Source organism: Petromyzon marinus, chromosome 10, assembly GCF_048934315.1.
Source record: "Petromyzon marinus isolate PM22_M1 ecotype Great Lakes invasive population chromosome 10, UKy_Petmar_22M1.pri1.0, whole genome shotgun sequence".
NCBI lineage: Eukaryota > Metazoa > Chordata > Hyperoartia > Petromyzontiformes > Petromyzontidae > Petromyzon > Petromyzon marinus.
Genome location: NC_133676.1, coordinates 13,494,080 through 13,511,776, shown reverse-complemented (window position 1 = coordinate 13,511,776; position 17,697 = coordinate 13,494,080). Strand labels below are relative to the sequence as shown.

Below are 17,697 nucleotides of genomic sequence, written 5' to 3'. Positions count from 1 at the left end.
GATGCCATCCAGACTGCCACTCTACACCCGACCTTATGGAAGAGGTACGTGGATGACACTTTTGTCATCTGGCCACATGGCCGGCCTGCTCTAGACCAATTCCTCGACCACATCAATTCCATACACCCAGCCATCAGATTTTCCATGGAAGTCGAAAAAGATGGCAAGCTACCCTATTTGGATGTCCTAATTAAAAGGAGACCTGATGGTTCAATGAGCCACTCTGTCTACAGGAAAGCTACCTATATGGATGCTTACTTAAAACCGGATTCCCACCACCATCCATCCCAGAAGAATTCCCTCATCAAGAATCTATACCATAGAGCCCAATGCATTTCCGACCAGGAACACATTTCCAGTGAGCTCAAGCACGTACACCAAGCTCTCAAGGCTAATGGTTGCTCCGACTACACAATCCACAAAGCCATCACTCCAACCATGAAGAAGGATCCTCTTGAGGAGCCATTCAAAACCTTACCCCACAATGTGGGGGTCACAAAAAAGATCTCCAAATTCCTGAATAAACACAAGATCCAGGTCTGATTCAACACAGTACATAAAATCCGTGATCTTGTTCCGTCTGTAAAATATGTGGTCCCAGACATACAGTACCCGGGCGTCTACAAACTAAGTTGCCTCTGTGGTAGCAGCTACATTGGAGAAACCAAACGACATATATCGGACCGCATCCGTGAACATAAAGCAGACTTGAAACACGGTAGGATGAACACCTCAGCCGTGGAAGATCACTGTTATAATTCAGTGGGCTCACATGACATTGACTTCTTCAAGACGGAGGTTCTCTGCAAGCCATCCGGCTACCATGAGAGATTCGTTCATGAGGCCATCCACATATACAAACACAGAGACAATTTCAACCGAGAAGATGGATTCTGGCTTAGTAACCATTGGAAAGAAGTTATACACCATTTCGGTTCTTGATTGATTGTATTTTACGGTGACTTTCAGACCGCAGTCTATTCGCTGGCACTGCCTCTTAATACCTTTCACACGACGGTCAATTGTATGGTTTATAACATGTTGTATAATAAATAGTATAACAGTGTAATGTTTAACATAATTCATAAGGCAATATATAGCATCGTAATTGTATATTGAATATACAGCAGTGTGGTATACAGTAGGGTTGGTAGAATAATACATAGTGTAATATTTTAAGTGTAATATTTTATAGTCTAAAGTATAGGGTAGTGTATTGTAACGCATTGTATAATTCAAGGGTGGGGTTTGTCTATGGCAGTGTATATTACGGTGTATAGTCGTGTAATGTAGAAAAAAGTTTAGTTGGAGACATATCAATATAATGCATAATGTTAGAGCTTACATTGGGCTGTGTATACGATATTATACAATGTAGTTTAGATTGGAAGATATAACATTGTAATATATAGTAGTCTAGTTTATAACATAGTTGTAACGCAACACAGGATAAAGCAGCGCATCGTGGCTGTTTCTCCCCCCCTCCTCCGTTCCGAGCATAGATGGACTCGTCCGTCTGAACAAAGCTCGTCGCTTTCCGTGGTGCTAACGTTGAAAAGAAAAGAAAAAACCGCCACCTTTTTTTTCGACATAGAATTGTAATGTATAACGACTTATTGTTAGTAGCTCAGCTGATTGGAGAGTATATTGACTTTCTTGATAACATTGATGTAGTTTATATTTAAGTTTTTTTATCAGTTTACTAAATGGTATTCATTATATAGTGTAGTGTATACCCAGTTACTTTATGTTAATAGCTCAACTTGTTGAATAAAATATTGAGTACATTTATTATATTGATGTAGTTTATACTTAGTTCTTTCATATCAGCTTATTGTATGATAGTTGGGTAGTTGCAGTTCTTTAGCGTCAATATACTAAAAGCCTCTGTTGATTTGTAAACTCTGACTTTAACACAGCTTCTTCCGTGACCAGTTACATGCTTATCCCTCACATTAACATCATGCCAATCTCCCAATTACATGCTAATTTCTGACTTTAATACCCTGCTAATTCAACACTTTATCACAGCTATTTCAATGCTAAATTCTCATGTTTGATATGTAAACTCCTTTGTCAAGGCGCTCTGCTCCTCCCACTCAGCTTAAAAGACGCTGCAAAGCTTAGCAGTGTTCATTGAAGCGCTGTTGTCCCAACAGTTCTGTTCCTTCACCTGAAGATGGCTACTTGTGTTGTGGTCGAAACGTCGTGAGAATTTTATTTTATTATGTTTTATTTTTATAATTTTATTTCCATTCTACGTGGTGACTTTACCGAAAGAACCAAGAAGATATACAATAGCAGTTTAGCTTTTTTAAGTTTGACCTAATTTGTTCTCATGCAACTATAGAATAATTTTAAAACGAAACTTATATATGAGTAAGTTAGCCATTTTAACAATAAGCATAAGGAAATGCGCAAAGTATGGCAAAAATTGCTGTATTTCAATCTTATTCTATCTTTACGGTGCTTAAAATGCACTCGAAAGAGTACTGTAATAGGGTAGATTATCATTTGGAAGTTATACATTTTCATATAATCGTTGTTGTTCATTGGAATGTGTACTGTCCATGCGTCTGTTGATAGAACTATTGTCAAAAGTTCGTGTGCTCATTACCTGAAAATATTTAATTCGGTGCAATCGATTTGTATTTTACGTCATTCTCTGTTATATCTCTGGAATCATGCTGCAAGTACAAATCGTAGCCAATTGCCTTCGTAAGAGTATCTAAACTGCGAAAATATTCCTATACCGGTAGTTTTTTTTACCGTACAGTTCTTGTGCTACGAGAATTTCCATAATGAAACGATTTCGTGCAATGCTTTTAGCTGCAATATTTATACTAAGCTCAGTGTGTTGACCTAAATTGCAGGATAGGGGTGGTGGTGGTGGGGGGAACCAGGCTGTGCAGTAAAAGGGTTATCAGAGTTACTCAGAATTGAAATGCATCAAAGAGTGCCCTGGTATGGGGGCTCGGTTTGTTCCACTGGAAGCAGCCCAGGCGCTAATCCTCCATTGACTGTTAGCGATGTGGGCCATTCCCTGACAGACTTGTTGCCATTGTTATATATATGTACCGACGGTACACACCACCGATTGATGGATGGACAGCCAGACGTCGAATGGGATGCCACGTGCGCATTTTCTGGGTCACGACATTCTAATGGGCTCCATTTGGAACACTTTCATTCCACAATCTTTTTTTTCTTTCCTGAATCGTACAAAGGCATTCTGCTTTAACCCGTCTTGTCAAGGGAATGTGCAAGGATATATCACATATTTGTGGAAGGATTTGAAATTATAAATTACGATTATAGGTCCCCCCCCCCCCCACATAAAAGAGGACATGCCAATCCCGTGACTCCCACATGAACTATGTCCACTGCATAATTGGTTGTGTCAACTAGTATCAATGCCTGTCAGCAAATATTGCAGACCCGTGATTTAAATGCCACCTGGTCCTGTTATGGCCGACTAAAATAACATGCTGTTTTTTCGGCTATAAAATAACGGTGCCACATATGGAGATTTAATTGCACATTTCTGAAATGTTAATAACCAACAACTCCATTACTGCATAAATAACTAAAACATATACATCTTCAGCATGAATAAGATATTGGAAGCATGCATATTTATAACAAACAGATACTTTTTTATCGTGTACAAAAATAGCACCTAAATACTAGACACACTAACCCAAAAAATAATCATTTATCGATTCCGACTCAAATTACGTGGTTTTAGCGAACGCCCATTAAGTCTGGTTCAGCATGAAAAAGGGTGCTAGAGTTCTCACCATGACCAGCCACATTTGTCTCACAAGCGCGCTGATAATACATTGCACCAGGTACTCATTGATGCTATATTGATGTAGGGGTGAAGGGGAGGATCCAGGCATGGGGGAGGGGGGGGGGCAATGCCCCCCTCCCCAAGCTGGACACCTTAACAAATTTATTTTCAGTAGTATACAATTAAGATTAAATAAATGCATTATTAATTAACGATATGCACCCGCGATTCCGAATGCGATAATTCGAGGGACAATCTGAACCCCTCCCCACTCCCCCCCAAACATACAAGTCAAACTGTGCCTATGTGATAACCGCTTAGGTGTTGTGAACGGGTAGAAGTCAAAACTATATTTAGAGAATCATGGCACTATGCAATCACTTTATTCCAGATACATGTACATCAATATTGTTTGCTTCCAGACGTTCGTGGTTTAAAAAAACAACCTCCTTCCAATTTATCTCCATATATATAAAAGGCAAAGTTGTGAATGTGTGTCTGTCAAAATGTTTAGCGTACTTACCGACATGCAACAAACTTGACATTTGCCATGTGGGTACTTTCCAGATTGTACACCATGCAAAAATTATAAAAGTATACTTTTAGTTGTTTTTTAGAGTGGGGGGGGGGGGGCTTAATAATGCTTACATTTTTTGCACGGCAAGTGAGCTGTGACGTCAGATCTGTCACGTGACCCTCACACGTGGAAGCGTAACGCATTGTAGTGTAGCGGTTAGCGCGCCGCGCTACGAACCCGGCGACCCGAGTTCGATTCCCGCTCACGGCCACCACCGGTGACGATTATTTCAACCGCTTCTGGGCCTCTCCTAGGTCGACTCAGCCTCAAACAATTAACTGCTGTGGTGTGTCAACATCGCCACGTTGGGAGACAAAGGCGGCCGGGCGTGCTGCTGGCCACCCACCCCCTCGTAAGCAATAAATAAATGAACGTAATTTTTCTTCAGAAAAAGAAAGTTATGCCAAGTCAAATGCGTAACTAAACGAAATGCTATCTTTGCCTCTCCCTGGCTATATATTGTATTATTTATGCAATCCCCAGGATACCCTATTAGTAATGAATTACAACAACATATCATGGGATATTACTTTACCCTACATTGCGGGGATCACAAAAAAGATCTCCAAAATCTTGAATAAATACAAGATCCAGGTCCGTTTCAACACATTACATAAAATCCGTGATCTGGTTCCGTCTGTAAAAGATGTGATTCCGGACATACAATACCCTGGTGTCTACAAACTAAGTTGTCTCTGTGGTAGTAGTTACATTGGAGAAACCAAACGCCATGTCTCGGACCGCATTCGTGAACACAAAGCAGACCTTAAACACGGTAGGACCAACACCTCGGCCGTGGCAGATCATTGTTATGATTCAGTAGGCTCACATGACATTGACTTTTCCAAGACAGAGGTTATTTGTAAGCCATCTGGCTACCATGAGAGATTCGTTCATGAGGCTATCCACATATACAAGCACAGAGACAATTTCAACCGAGAAGATGGATTCTGGCTTAGCAATCATTGGAAAGATTTGATAAACCATTTCAGGTCTTAAGTGATTGTTCACGCTTACAGTGGCTTTCAGACAGCAGACATTAATTTTTCGTCTCCCCCTTCCTCTTTTCAGAACATAGATGGACTAGTCCTTCTAAATAAACTGCCAAATCGCCGCGTGTGGCGCTGACGTTTTTATAAATAAATACACCGTTTGAAAATAAATTAATGCAAACCAACACACCTGATGACGACCGTTTGTGTTATGGTCGAAACGTCGTGAGAATTTTTATTGTTTTATATATATTTTATTATTTTATTGTTTCCCTTCAACGTGACTTTACCGAAAGAGCTAAGAATATGAATTACTGCAGTCACGAAAGCTTTAAATCAAAATATCATGGGATTTATATGTTCCAGCTGTTACAATGGAGCTGTGGCAAATGTATTCAGGAATAAACAGATTCCTCATTATTCTGCTAAAAAAATCCCTTCCTCACAAATATTATATTACAACAAAACAAAACTCATATCGGATCTTAGGAAGTTATGTTAGGATTCATTTAATATATGTGTTATTGCTTAGTGAACATGGACAAGATATGTGCAATAGTATCTCATTAAAATGACTAAATATTAATTTATTGGCATGTATAAAGTCTGAAATGCTTTTGTATAAGTGATAATGCTATGTTGTGCAGTTGGTTGAATGGGGCAGAATAAAAAATGAAATATCATGGGATCTTTTCGCCAGTATCAAAGTATGGAAAATAAGTTTTTACCCTTTCTGGTAATACAACAGGTCTTAAGATAGTGCATTGTCTGTGTACTGTTTGTCTTTTGGCGTTCACTGGTCTGACACTGGTGGGACGAGGCCATAAAGAGGGCTGTCTCTGGTGTAGGACAATCAGTTTCAAAGACAATCCAAATCTTATCAGAGCATGTTTGTTTGCATGTTCACCACAAGTACGTGTGGATAATGCAGACTTGATTCCTTGCAAAAGGTTTATATTGGTGTTTGAACATCTTAATACATTGTGTTGTCTTGCCAGAAAGGGTTAAACCTATTCTTATTTTTCATTTAAAAAATGCAAGTTTGAAATTGAATGCTCATTTACTTTCAAACTGTTTCACCTTCTTTGTTTAGGTATTTTAAGATTGCATGCTGCTCATTCTTACGAGACACTGACTAAGTTGTCAGCAAAGTCTGATATTGGTTAACACTTCTCCATTAATATCCACATCTTTGTTTCGCTAACCTCGTGTTTAGAAAACACCTTCCACGGCTGGTGTGAACAACTTTGGCGAAAGCACGTCACTTTGCCTGATTCCAAATTCCATATGTATTTGTTTTCTTTTCATGGTAATATATTTTGTAAATGTGTACTTTTTATTATTTTTGAATGTTTTAATTAGGTCTCATTTTGTGAGAACTTGGATGGACTGCATCAATGTATAGTCTAGAAAGGCTAGGCACAATGGTATTTTTTTCATCAGTTATTTTTTCCCCCGAGAAATCTGATTTGTAACATGCATGTGCTTGATGCAAGATAAACCTTTCATGAACCTTGCTTTAGCTCCCGTGGTTGGTCGGCTTCTACATATTTTTATTACTCTGTTCCCAATTATCTTTGTAAACTATTTATATACGTACAACAACAGGCTGGTGGATCTTTAGCTCTTCAAGTCAGTTGTACATGTGTAGTGATGTTAAATGGATCACTACGGAGCGTAGCGCCAAGTGCCGTAGAAATGGGCGCTGAGGCTCACACACCGTGCAGTACCACTCAGTGTGCCACTAGGGGCATGGTACTGAGTGCCAGAAGAAGAGAACCAGATGAGTCTACCGGCAGAGTAGGGGATAGCAGCCCCCGCCAGCGCCGCAGGTAATCGCCACAGAGTCGGTCACTGGGGGAGTGCGGTGGGGGCGGCTGGCGGTAGTGGGGGGGGGGCATGTGGGGACGAGTCACCCCGGCACCGGGTTAAGCACGTGATGGGCCGGGGTGAGGAATGTGGGCCAAAGGTGCACGAGGGGACACGGGAAGAGTAGCTGAGAAACGTCTGGAGAGTTCCCGAAGGGGGCGTGGTTAAGGGCGGGGCCAGAGAGGGAACAGGCGTCAGGTGGCCTGGAACCTTCGGGAATATTCCAGAGGTAGGCGCGGCCTGGGGTGGAGCCGAGAGGGATACAAGGGAAGCTCCGATCGAATATCGGGGCTGTCTGCAGGTAAAGTGGAACCCAAGTGCTACATCTACGTCTTCGACATCGTGGGTCAGACAGCACGTTGGCTACTCTGACCTGATTATAGTTATCCCATATGTGGCAGAGATAGGTGTATTGTGGTCCCGTGTGTAACAAGAGTGAGATATAGGTGTATTGTAGTCCTATGTGTAATAAGAATGAGAGATAGGTGTATTGTAGTCCTATGTGTAACAAGAGTGAGAGATAGGTGTATTGTAGTCCTGTGTGTAACAAGAATGAGAGATAGGTGTATTGTAGTCCCGTGTGTAACAAGAATGAGAGATAGGTGTATTGTATTCCCGTGTGTAACAAGAATAAGAGATAGGTGTATTGTAGTCCCGTGTGTAACAAGAATGAGAGATAGGTGTATTGTAGTCCCGTGTGTAACAAGAGTGAGAGATAGGTGTATTGTAGTCCTATGTGTAATAAGAGTGAGATATAGGTGTATTGTAGTCCCGTGTGTAACGGTGTTGCATGAGTATAGAATAAACGTTGTTGCCTCCTAAATAATGTCTCTGAAATGACTCACTACACGTGTGTTGCCATCCCAGGTGGGAGGACAACTGGAGAACGGGTAGATAAAACAGTTCACACGAGGGAGTGAAATTCTGCACTGCCATCTCCTGGTCACCTTGCAGCCCCATGCCTTCAACTCTTAGCAATCCCTGGCTGTCACCAATCCAAATACTAGCAGGTTCAGTTCTGCTCAGCTTCGGATACCTCATGATATGTATGTATATATGTTGAACTTCTTTTGCATCGTACGTAGCCAACCATGCTAATCGGAGGTACAGGAAATATGAGACATTTTAGTTGAAATAAGACCCCCATGGAGAGAGTATATTTTATTAGTATGGGGAATGTATACTTTTCCTCCTTTGTATTAAATGAAAACGAAAAGATGATGCCTTTGCAAAAAACCTGTAGCTGCCAGCTTGTTATATATATAAAAAAAATCCCTACCCTGTGGAAATGGTTTGCTCCAAAGAAAGCCGCAAGACACTCAGTCATACTAAACACTGCTATGTCCATCAGCTTCTTCCCAGTGCTAATAGAATTGGAAAGTCACAAAAAATAGAGCCATCTTAGCGTAACAATTAGCTGATTTTGTTTGCATATAGAGTGTATGCTGTATATATTCATACACACACCTACAATACACGTTTATTATTTAATGAGTCTTTTTTCTTAAAGAATCACCTTTCAGCAGATACAAATGCCATACTGCAAGTGTCATCCCTGCTTCACTCATATCAATAATTGTTATACCTCGTTCCAGTCTGCAGTATGAAAATATGCACTTACATTTTATACATTTAAGTAAAAATGTAGTGTTGAAAAATGATATTTCGTAATTTACATTTTTACGTGGATTTAGTAGCCAAGACGACAGACATGATGGCAAGCCAAGGAGAAAGGCATGCCCAAGAGGGAGACAGCCACTGGAATTGAGTAATGAGATCATTTTCTGAGGAGGAGCAAGACTGGTTGTTGCATCACGAAACCAATGGATAGTGATTCGAGTACTTGAGTAGGCCTTCATCCAGTAGTGGACATTATGGCTGATTATGCCAATGATATATGCAGAGATAAGATGTGAAACGTTGTTGCATCTCATTAGCTCTAATGTAAAATGCCATATAGACAACACAAATCACGTGTGATCAGATAAAAGACATGTAATCAGTGTCCCATTCTGAAAAGATCTGTGAAATCACGCATTTTTTATCACTGATTTTTTGGAGTATACATCCATGGTACATAGCAGATTAGATGATGCTTGAAAACTCATCCCGATATCTATGAGAATGTTTTAAGTTTCACTGTACTTATTCGCACATGAATGTTGAAAATGTACGTTGTGATGTACAAGTACGGAAGCTCAGAATGATACCATATTAATTGGTTTTCTCTAAAATCTATAATGTTTAGACTCGGGGTCAGCAAACAAAATAACAAGAAGAGCCATTTTTGTTAGGAATTAGATGGAAAAAACTCAAAATTTCGAAAGCTGCAGTGCACCTGAATACGAGATGGTTGGCCCTTGATAAATGACGTCAAGAAGCGATCCTGAAAGAGCGGCGTGCTGCTCCGGATCCACAGGGTGCCGACCCCTAGTTGAGACTGTTTCCATTTTGTGCAATTTTTTGTTGCTGATCAAAATTCTTCTGTCCGTGACTGTGAACTTCATGACATATCCAATTTCCCAGGCTTGTTTTCAGAGAGGTATTTTTTTGCTATAAATTAGTTGACAAGTCACCCCAATTAACAAAAGTATGTTCAGCTCAAAAGAAAACCCTTGTCATGAATAAACGTGTGATTTAAAATTTCTATATCGGAATTTCAAAAGTAAATGCTAAATTTGGCAAACATTTATTTTTCATCTTAAATGTGGAATAGTATTGTCCCAATGCTACATTTAGCATCTATTTCACCTGAACCGATGTTTGACTGCACCGTCAGAGTCACTGTCTGTAATTCCATAAATGCAAGTATTAAAAAAATATTATTTTTAAAAACTCCAAAACGTAATGCAGACATCCGAGAGGGGAAACACAGGTCACGATCGCGGAACAGTTTGGAGAAATACGCCCTCAAATAGAGGACCTACTAGAAGCACTTGGGCTCAATGCCCTCCTACCACCGTAGCAACAACAATCACAAGCAGCAGATTTGCAGGGGAGGCGGGGGGTAATGTAACCAAACAAAACTGAAAATAAAATTACGTAAACGCAATGCCCGAGTGTATCAATGTTATTTTCCCCTACGAGTGACGGCCACCACATCATGTATATAATTTTATATTTTCTTGTTCTAAAATACATATTATTAATGAGGTTGTACATTTTTATACGCTCTTTTCTGCATTTATTTGGTTGCAGATTGGTTAGATTTTACTGTACTTACTGTAAAATGAGACTTCATGTCTCAATGAACATTTGCTTCGTCATAAAGTGACAATATGATGGTGCTGATTATAATCTTAGACAATCTACATTTAGAACAATATTCTGTAATGTGGCAAACATATTGTGATCTCCATTCAGCAATTAGCATGAATTTCATGAGAAGCAACACGTAAAAAATGTAATATAATTTTGTCACTTGGATCTCACAAAATGTCATAAGATTGGTTTAAATAATCTCACAAACAAGTATGAATACAGACAAAATAAAGAACACCTTCCCAAAATTCACAACCTGAAATTTGTGATAGTGTCACAAAATGGATGGCTACAATAAACATGCCATGATATAATGCCTGGTGTCTACGATGTTTATCACGCACTTTGTCTGTCATCTTCTCTTAAATTTACCTAAGAAAATATATTAATCTGCAGAAAAGACACTGAGACTAGTGGGAATTGAGGATATTAAACCAGCGTGTGGAATGTCTGTGTGCTATGATGAAAAATGCCAAAATATATGAAAATGTGCAATAATTAACTCAATAGAAATGTTAATTCTGCTTTAAAAGAAATGAATACGCTTAAAGCAAATGTCAAATTGCCCCAAACTCGCACTACAGTACTGGGTATAAAGCTACAGCTGGCCTGGCTTTCCCGAGAATTGCCAGGGGGTAAGTGACATAACCGTTATGGCCACAGATTGTTGCTGAGCTAATTATATGGGTGCTATGGTGGAGAGATGTTAACTCCCTCTCCTAGTATGCAGGGGGTTGTGGGTTCGATCCCGGCCCTGACGCCTGTATATTTAGAGTTTGCATGTTCTGCCTGTGGTCACGTGGATTTTTCTCCGGGTCCTCTGGTCTTTCCCTCCACAGTTAGAATCAAAATGTCTTCAGAGTATTTGGCTGATAAAAATGTCCACATGATGAGTCACTTTTTTGAGTTTTCAATTGTGGCCAGGTCTCTTCTGAAAAAGAGCTATATAGGTCAGTGCGTCTTACCCGATAAAATGTAACAATAATTTTTAAAAACATTGTACTAAATAGTATAGTATAGATGGTGGTTGTCCTGTGATGGTGGACATTTTCTGTTTATTTGTGGAAAATCTTGGCCATATCGGCTCTGCCCTTAAACCTGCCTACTTCGGGCCATTTTGTAATTCGAGCATGAGAATTGGTGGAGAGGTACATTTTGATTTAAAGCTTTCGTGACTGCAGGGATTCATATTCTTGGTTCTTTCGGTAAAGTCACGTAGAAGGGAAACAATAAAATAATAAAAATATAAAACAATAAAATTATCACGACGTTTCGACTGCAACACAAGCAATCATCATCGGGTGTGAAAACCACAACAAGAAAATTTGTTTGTGTGGAATCAGCAGCATTTGAATTGCAAAATGTAGCATGAGTCTGAGAGTTCATGGCAAAATGGCCATCATTCGGCCAAGATGTGGCAGAATTACAATTAAAATAGCCGTATTAATTATGACCATGTTTCCGATCTATATCTCATGGTAGGTAATGTATGCATGTAGACGTGTATGCACCATACGTAGCCAACCGTGCTAATTGTAGGTGCGAGGACAATAAGTTAAACACTAAAAGCAGTCCCAAAGAAATGAGTTTTGAATTTAGAATGGGTTTTCAGTTATTGAAAACTTTCTTCTGAGGGACATTAATATGTTGCTTTTTATTATAAAATGTAATTTTCAAAAATCACTCTATCCTGCTCTTACTTGCCTCTGTATTTCATTGTTTTAATCCTGATCTGCCTTGTAAATATTGCATGAGGTATGCACACTCAGTTATATGCCTCCAAATATAATGTCATTTTATTTCTTAAATTAGTCGCGCATTACTTTGATTCTGATTCATTATAGTTAGTAATTTCATTATTTTTCTTTTTGACCACTTCTCCAGTCCAATTTTGAGGAAACATTTTTCTGTTGCTACATGTACACTGTTTACCAAGAGGGAAGCATTCTTTTGAGCTTTATTATCACAAATGAAGCTCTTAGAATTCCCGGGAGTTAATTTGTCACAAGCAGGCGTTTAGGATGGGCAATCTGACGATTTCTAGTAATTTTAGGTAATTTTGTCCATGACAACCATACATGCTCTCCTCTTGCAAGCAATGCTATGGGGAATCACATACACAGGTGTACATACAAGCACACTATATTGCTAGCAGCAAATGATCAATGGATTAATGGGATAGCATATTGTATGCATGTGCTATGAACTTAGAAGTGTGTGCTGGATGTAATTACCAGCGAAACGTCGTACTCATCAAATTCTAAATGTTGTGGATGATTTACTTTCCAAAACACCAGTGGGCTGAAGTTGTAACTAATTTAGGCGATGTTTACGTGACAAACATTACGGTACTGGCTGTGTCGGGTGGTGGGGGGGGGGTTACGACACATTTATAAATAACGCGATCTAACCCAAAAATCTTTATTTTTAATAATATTGGACGCGAAAGCCTACGTGTTAATGCATCTACATACACACAGTAAAGCATATTTAGATCGTACTATTATTTGTTCACCAGAGGAGGTTGGGATACCTGAGAAGATGCAGTGGGCTTCCAGCACTCAGTTAAAGATCCCAGATGGCGGGCTTTATGGAACATACTGTATTTATGAAAGGTCAGGAAATTAACGATCACCGTAGAATAATTTCCTTTCCACGATCAAATCAGCGTGCCATAAACAACCTCCCGTTTATTCCAGGTCAATCAGATTAATGGCCCCACAAAGTGTGTGGGGAGCAGGCAACTATTGTAGACAGCATCACCTTGAAAGTGTCAAGGCAATAACTTGCTTTAAGAAAGCCAACAAAAAAAACCTTTAAATCCGTAAAAAAAAACTGCTTTAAAAATCGGAAAATTGTTGGGCAATAGCCCTTCTTCATAGCTGTTAACTATGCCACTGCCAATGTGGCATCACCAAATAATTCGCTTTACAAAAGCAGCAGCATTTTGGGGGGATAAGCACCTCGATTAAATTAATTAATTCAAAAAAAGTTGGTGAGAATGTGCGCATGCGTACGAGGGTATATAGGTTGTGTTGCTTTGCTTGCACGACCAATTCTAAAAATAAATTGCATTCTGGTATATTAAAGGTGGTGTTTCGCTGAACACAGCTTGCTGATGCTGCAGGCGATTGTACCATTGCAATATGGAAGATTTTTTTTTATATATATAACAGACACCCAATCCATCGGTGGTATATGTCCAAATAACATTGCTTGTAACCACATTTTTTTCATGTTGAGACTCACAAAACTACTTTGTTTGTTTTACTCATTTCACATACAAAAATAGCATTGATCAATGCTATTTTTCTTGACTTAAAGCTTTCGTGACTGCAGTCACGAAAGCTTTCAGTCAAGATGTAACCCCGCCTCTACGAGGGGAGGGTTTTCACACAACTATTAGATATTTTAACAAACTTCGAGACAAGAAGGCTCATCTGATCGAGTCGCTCACATTTCTGGAGAGATGCCGCGACACTAAGGCAATACCGATCGCCTTTATATTGACATCTGCTGCTGTCACATCTCCTAAAGCTGAAGTAGATCTTTTTTCTGTGTACGACCGCTTGTGTTGCGATCGAAACGTGGTAGTTTTTTGTTATTTTCTTTGAACCTATCTACGTGACTTTACCTAAAGACCCAAAGAATATAATGCTATTTTTGTATATGACATCAGTATATGACATCAGTAATTATCAAAGATTCAAATATTGTAGTCGAAAAGTTTCGTAGATTTCTACTATGTTTAAAGATTATGCAATTCTATGGTGCGTGACTTTAAAAAAGTAGTTTAAAAAATGGGAACATTTGATATTTTGTGTTCACGAGTTTTATCAGGATGCAATTAATGTATATGTTATGAATAAATATGTACTATAGTCTAATATTATTGAATGAATTATGACATGATAAGTAGTGGCATTAGGAACAAGAGTACAAAATATGGCACATGTATTAGCAAAAATAACAATTTAAAATGTGCTAATATGGACATGATAAATAACCTCATGTAATAGTTAGCTATTGAAGCAGAATATATTAATATGTATCATTTATTTCATCTTTTTAATACAATAACCATTCAAAAGCAAATTATCTTAATTACAGATAGTGGTACGGTTATGTTTTTTGCAATTATCATTGCTCATGTAAACAACAGTTTTAATCATTTTAGCCTTTTATAAACGTAATCAAAAGAGCGCATTATCATTAAAAAGGTATCTCTATAATTGATCTGAAATTAAAATGCCACACAAACTTTCCAGTATTAAGAAATTCAGAATTACACTGAATAAATTATCATTATCAGCCATGATCTACCCACTGCTGGATGAAGGTCTCCCCATTGTTGTGGCTCATTTTATTATATAACCTGAAACAAACAAAAAATACATAATTGCTTTACTTTATAATATACTTTTATTTATTTATAATAATATACACTGAGGGGAAATATTAGTGGTCAGTGATTGCATTTCTGAATACCCAATTCTCTCTCAATACCTCAAAAGATAAGCCGACAATATTTTTTTTTAATCCAAAATATCAAGATAGACAAATGTATTGAATCTTCTATATTTCTCTTTTTCATTAAGGTTCATACCTCAGAAGAAATCCTGCCTGGACGACTCACAACATGACCAACACAGCCCGATCACACTTCATGAATAATTATACTAAAAGCTCTCTCTTGTGGATTATTAGAGGGCTCTTAGTTTACTACTTAGCTGCGGCATTCGACTTTTAAAGGCGTATAAGTTCAGAATCTTTGAAACACTCGACATATAATTTTTCTTCTGCTTTTCACTTTCTCCCCCTGCCTCCACCTCACATCCAGGCAATGGCATGAGGATCAAAGTCTTCGTTTGGGCCAAGCATGTCAATATTTCAAATTCATCCAAGATTTCATCCAAGTTATTCAATAAAGCAGAAGCTAGCTTCATAAGATATTTCGTTCATGCTTTACTCCCATTGCTGCTGAGATTTGTATGCCCAACTATGAGAAGCTTTTAATCGCTGAATATGAATTAAAACGAATAGTTGGTGGAAGGAGATGCAACCTCTGCCTATTCCATTATGAAATATTCATATTTTTATGTTTGCCCAGACAAGTCATTTTTCAGAATTAAAACGCATTCAGTTAAATACAATAAATAAATTTCGATTTAAAGCTTTCGTGACTGCAAAGGATTCATCTTCTTTGGTTCTTTCGGTAAAGTCACGTAGAATGAGAATAAAATAATACATTAATAAAATAAAATAACCCAATAAAATTCTCACAATAAATACTTGGCAACGACGAATCGCCTTTCTCTCTCTCCCTACCTTAGAGTTATACAGGCAGTACCCGAGATACAAACGTCCGCACTTATGAACGAACGGCCATAAGATATTGAGTACCGTAATTTTTAAAATCCGACTTATGAACGTTCGCTTGTGCTTGCGAATCGAAGCGCTGAACTATTTCGTTTGACGGAGCGATCCTCCGCGAGATACAATGACTTCCAGCATCCCGCATCGTGCACAACGACAGTTACCCGTTCGGCGGCATTCTGCGTACATAACATCGTTTTGCTGTCTGTGCTATTATTGAATTCGTTTTAATATATTTGTGACCCACCCACCCAACCCACCCACCCCTCATAGTGTCTGAGAAACGTAAGACGGATACAAGTGATGATGATGATGCATCAGAGAAATGCGGCACCATAACTATGGAGATGAAACTTGACGTCGTAAAGCGGTCTTAAAAAGGCAAAACGCCTACGAGCGTGGCGCGTTCGTTAGACGTTAACCGGTGAACGATAGGAACAATAATATAAAGACAAAGTTCGAATGCAAAGGGCTCAGCGCCTATGAAGTTGTCCATAATTGCGAAGCAAATGAGCTGTGTGCTCAGTGAAATGGAGAGACTTTGATGATGTGCCTTTGGGGACCAGAATCAGCGTCGTTTGCCCCGAAGTCTTATGCTGCTCCAGGACGAAACGAAAAGTTTGTACGAAGATTTAAAGGCTAAGCTAGGTGAAAGTGGAAGTGACAGTAAAGAGTTTGTTGCAAGTCGTGGGTAGTTTCATCGATTTAAAGGGAGGGGAAATGTGCACTACATTATCTTCTTTCACTTAATCATGTTTCTCTCCTCCGAAACAATCATGCCAGCATCAGGGCTCAAGGTAAAGGGAAAACATACAGATTTTAAAAATATAATTTTCATGTTACTTGATGTTTTATTTAGTATACAGAATGCATTACAGTATGAAATGCAAATGTATGATGTCTCCTTATTTATGCATTTAACAATGCTGCCATTTTTGTTGAACCGTATCACATGTTATAACACTGATCGCATGCACAATTAAACACGGTGCGTGAGTGAGCTCCGACATACGAACCAATCGACTTATGAATGGGTCTCAGGAACGAAATCTGTTCGTCGTAAGTCAGGGGAAAGCCAGTACTTTCCACCTTCAGCCAAACCTCTCATTTCATTACTTTTAAATACTGAATCCTGAATAATCATTTCCCCCAGCATGTAAATCACCGCCATCATCACTGTCATCATAAGCCGCGACCTATCCAGTGGTGCATGAAGGCCTTCCTAAGCCATCACCATCTCCAATCGGCTTGCGATGCAGCAATACACCGAGCTCTTTATACACACGAGCTGCTGCGCTACTCCGTCACCTCCGCAGCCATCACTCCTTCGAGCAACATGTCCTCCCCAAGCCCACAAACTTGTACCAAATCAATAATCCCACAGGGGATTATTGTGTCCGTCCGTGGTGCCCTTATAAAACTCAACTTTTAACCTACTCACGCCGGCTTGTGCCCGCCCTCACAGTCTGGCATATTTGCGGAATACACCACGTGGTGGTGCCGTTGACCCCGGCCATTGACCGAGCAACCCAACGTTCCTACCAGCTCCCTCCGCAGGAGAATGTGTTTATATGTATGTTGAACTTCTTTCGCACCGTACGTAGCCAACCGTGCTAATTGGAGGGTCAAGGATGAGGACAATAAACTGAACACAAAACGCTCTTTCTGTCTCCCTGGATATAAGCACATCTTTTATAAGGACAGTACTGATACACAGTAAGAAACAATGCTTATATTAATTACACTGGTGGGTGGGAATGCAAAGGGCAAATTCTGACACAAGCATACTTCGGAATTAAGCACACATGACCTTGCTCCCGAAGGGTGTG

At 39.2% G+C, this 17,697-nt stretch overlaps 1 protein-coding gene across 3 annotated transcripts in view; it reads right to left on the bottom strand.

The window, feature by feature from the left end:
• THSD7A (thrombospondin type 1 domain containing 7A) overlaps nt 1-17,697 on the bottom strand; it is a 368,787-nt gene that overhangs the window by 257,606 nt on the left and 93,484 nt on the right. The gene's annotated exons all lie outside the window — the stretch shown is intronic.